Genomic DNA, 5,000 nt, shown 5'->3' with positions numbered 1-5,000 from the left:
AAGGGGGCAAGCATGGGAACTAGATATTTTGCCAGTTTGTAATTGGCGTTATTATAAGACGCTAAGATAGGACGGATAGGAACATTATCTTTGTGGGCCTTCGGAAGGCCGTACATTAAACCATACGATGACCCCGAGCTGTATAGGGGACTGATAGGTATTTCAGTAATAATGCCACGGTCTTTAAGCTTTTCAGAACTCGGTTAATACGATCTTCTATTTTAAACAGTGTTGAAAAACTCAGGAGTTCCCAATTTCAGGAACTTTGAATTATCATTTAAAATTGTTTCCACCTTAGAAATATAATCATCCTTGTTGAGAATAACAACTCCCTTACCCATTGTCTGGACGGGTAATAATAATGTCCTTATTTTTTGCAAGCGATTTGAGAATATTCATGTCTTCCTTTTTAAAAAAAAAGGAGCCCAATATGTAGACAGTTTAGTATAAGTTTTATGTGCTAGGCCTTGAAGTTTTGATCGAAAGTTAGGGACATCAAGGTTGAGATCGAGGTTGATCAATCTGGAAAAGAAAAGAACTCTTAGACTTCCAAAAAACTGTACAAATGAGGGTCTGTAACAAGGCAAAGCAAAATCCAACCAAGAGAAAGGAGAAATTCACAATACAACTTTATATAAGGAACTCCACGCTTTAATGTTCTGGTCATCTCCCTGCCATGAAAATCAAAATTATACCCACCCACAAACCCACTGAATATCGGTAGCCTTTTCAACTTCAAGGACCGTTTGGATCCATTGATGACCTCATGTGTCATTTACAAGTTTACTTGTCCTCGATGTAATCGAGGAACTATATTGGATCGACACATAGGTTACTTAAGGTCCGAATCGACAGTCATAGAGCTACCAGCTATAGAACTGGCACTAAGCTTTCGAATCCCGAATTTTCCAACATAAGGGATCATACCGATAAATGTAGGTATTCGATCCAGTACAAGGACTTTCAGGTTTTGGGCAGAGCTTCCAATCACAAGGTTTTTGTTTTTTAACAATTAATGAATCTTTGTTTATTAAAAAACTGGTCCCCCTCACTGAACACCCATGCCACGTCTACACCTCTTTACCTCTCGTGAACTGCTTACGTTTTTTGTTAGTCCTTCCTCTGTCTTCACACTCAACGGTTTGGTCCTTATTTGTGTTTTTAACTGTGATTGTTTTATTGTACTTTACATTGTGTATTTTAATATTGTAGCTTAATTTTATTGTACTAATTAGATATTGTTACTTTTTAGCTTGAAAATGAGGCCTGCTGGTTGGCTTCGAAACGTTGCAACTTAATAAATATGAGTTCCTGACCTGTTGGTGTGCTTCCCCTACCTTCATTGTATAGTTGGGTTTAGAGAAACCTACCGCCTGTTTAATATATATATATATATATATATATATATATATATATATATATATATATATATATATATATATATATATATATATATATATATATATATATATATATATATATATATATATATATATATATATATATATATATATATATATATATACATATATATATATATATTATATATATATATATATATATATATATATATATATATATATATATATATATATGCATATACTAGTCGAAGACGACAAAGACGATTATCTAAATGAATGTGCGTTCATAGAAAGAAAAGTTGCACGTTTTCATTTAATTTTATTACGTCACAATATGTTACGCCATTTTCGTATGCAGTAATATAAATAAAAAAGAATTTATGTTATTACTTTCTTATTATTTCAAAATTTAATTAAAATATATTTAAATGATGGTTTCGTCTTTTTCCTCCTCATTGCAATTGCTTGTCTTTATCTAATTATCTATGTATTCACATTTTTTCTTTCGAGATTAAAAATAACTTTGTATTAGTATTATTTTAGGCATGTCTATGGACGCAGGAACACCCACAAATAAAAATTTTCTCTTGAGAGAAATGATCAATTTAATACTTATTTCAAACTCCATCTTCACCGAGCATTTGATCTAATTTCTCGCTTCAAATTCAATCATGATTTTCTCCCTATGACCTTTATTGGGACAGCCGTTCGTTCTCTGCCTTTAAGCGAAAGCAACATCCTGATCGTGCTCAAGAAATTGTCAGCGAATGAATTTTTCGCCCAGCTTGGAATTTTCCCGTGTTGATTTTCCGCTAACGAACCTTATCTGATCTTTAACAGTTCCGTAGTTTTTCTTTCTTTCTTTTTTTTATCGTTTAAACTGTTCGCAGTTTGATTTTGGTCGGGGAGGGGGGTAAATGCCTGCTACGCTTTTAAAGATATCGGAAACAGAGCTGAGTTTTCGGAATTCTCTCTTTTTTTTCTTGGGATTTTTGCCTCATTATCATTTTCTTCTCCTCTTTTATACTGCTTATACTTTGAAGGCATTAATCTGAAAATTCATAGAAAATAAATAAATAATTCGTTGGCACTAAACAATATCCGCATAATAAAAGTATTCTTTAGTAACTCTTTACGTGCATATAATCTCACTTTTTTCTGCTCTTTCTTTGAAGCCATTAAACACAAGCATTCTACAACAATTAATAATTGAGCTTTTCTTTAGCGTTAAAGAATACCTCGGTAATATAACTAATCTTCAAAACTAAAGAATTTTACATCAAATATATATATATATATCTAGAGAATCATTTGAATATGGCTTCTTGGATATCATGACTACATAGCTTTAAAAATCTGTGCTTCTATTCTGTCTGAGAGAGAAAGAAAGATTTCATGACCTACATCATTTTGAAATATTGTTCCTCTCTTGGAGCCGAGGTGAAACAGAGAGAGAGAGAGAGAGAGAGACGACGATGAGGGAGAGAGAGAGAGTAGAGAGAGAGAGAGAGAAGGCTTGAGAGAAAAAGATCAATGGGAGTTTTGGAATCTCGAGAAATACTGGACTCCAGAGTCAAACAAATCACTCGTATCGACGCGTGCATGCAAATAACTACCTGCAAGGTACCACGCATGCCTCAATGAGAGGTTGGTTCAGTTGTAAATTCAAATTTAACACTTAGCTATTGTTCGTTATAAAATAATATAAGAAAAAATCTTAATACTTATAGAATCTGAGCAGTTTTAAATTAAATATCATTTGACAAAATTATGTATTCCAAATCTCTTGGTTTGAATCATTTCACTGACTACGTGTTTATCCTCAATCGATATTATAGTGTCTGTTGAGTCTTATTATTATTATTATTATTATTATTATTAAATTATTATTATTAATTAAAATTATTATTATTATAAATATTATTATTATTGAATTATTATTATATTGAATTATTATTATTATTATTATTATTATTATTATTATTATTATTATTATTATTATTATTAAACTTGTGTTGCAATTGACGCTTCAGTTATCTAAAATCAAGAATAGTAGTAAATCTTAAATACTTGACATTCCAGACAAGTGAAAATGTTATATATTTATTTTTTCATCTGAGCCAAAGACATTATGTCTTGCACAGATTGTCTGAATTTCTGCTAGAAATTGTAGATTTTCGCATTCTATATATTGGATTACAGGGCCTCAAGATCTCTCTTTCAAGTACCGGTATTGCCACACGTATATCAAATTACAATTTCAACTAAATGTTCAATGGCTTCCATCGACTTGAAGCTTCGAATCTAGCTTTGTCATCAGAGACCAGAAGTCCTTCACTTCATAATGATATCTGGAAACTGGAAGTCCTTCACTTCATTATAGTATCTGGAAACTGGAAGTCCTTCACTTCATAATGGTATCTGGAAACTGGAAGTCCTTCACTTCATAATGATATCTGGAAACTGGAAGTCCTTCACTTCATAATGGTATCTGGAAACTGGAAGTCCTTCACTTCATAATGATATCTGGAAACTGGAAGTCCTTCACTTCATAATGATATCTGGAAACTGGAAGTCCTTCACTTCATAATGATATCTGGAAACTGGAAGTCCTTCACTTCATAATGATATCTGGAAACTGGAAGTCCTTCACTTCATTATAGTATCTGGAAACTGGAAGTCCTTCACTTCATAATGGTATCTGGAAACTGGAAGTCCTTCACTTCATAATGATATCTGGAAACTGGAAGTCCTTCACTTCATAATGATATCTGGAAAATAAGAAGTCCTTCACTTCATAATGGTATCTGGAAACTGGAAGTCCTTCACTTCATAATGGTATCTGGAGACTGGAAGTCCTTCACTTTGTCATGTTACATGAAACTGAAGGTCTTCCACTTTAAAACGATGCCTGGAAACTGGAAGGCTTTCACATTAAAATAGAACCTGGAAACCCATATCATTCTTGTGAAACATTTTGATCTAAAAATATGGAATGTCCCATTGTTTCAGTTCCAGTATGATATGAATAAAAAAAGCTACTGTTAGAAAAAAGAAAGACGAAAAGAGAGAGAGAGAGAGAGAGGAGAGACGAGAGAGAGAGAGAGAGAGAGAGGAGAGAGAGAGAGAGAGAGATAAAGGAAAGCAAACATTATATATATATATATATATATATATATATATATATATATATATATATATATATATATATATATATATATATATTTGTTACGATCGCTTCTAATACTCTTAAGTTATTAGATAGGAAACGTAAATATTTGCTTACCCAAGGCAATTATTCAAACACCGTTAAAAATTAATATAATTATTATTATTTAATTAATTAATTTAACATACCGAAACCCAATAAAACATTTACAGTAGAGAAATCACGGGATGTAATAAAACTGAGTATAACACTCTGACACAAAGAAATACATAATAAGTCAATAAAACTCATATAGCGAAAAAATACTAGAATAACTCGTACTCACTTAATACAGAGAAAACACTTCAGATGGCTAAGTCACGTACATAAAAGAACAATATAAGAGAATCAATACTTTACCCATATTAATAATAGACTTTGCACTCTTTCGTAATATTAGTTAGTATATTCACTATTGTCACTACAATTCC

Source organism: Macrobrachium nipponense, chromosome 38, assembly GCF_015104395.2.
Source record: "Macrobrachium nipponense isolate FS-2020 chromosome 38, ASM1510439v2, whole genome shotgun sequence".
NCBI lineage: Eukaryota > Metazoa > Arthropoda > Malacostraca > Decapoda > Palaemonidae > Macrobrachium > Macrobrachium nipponense.
Note: the sequence above shows the minus strand (reverse complement) of the source record.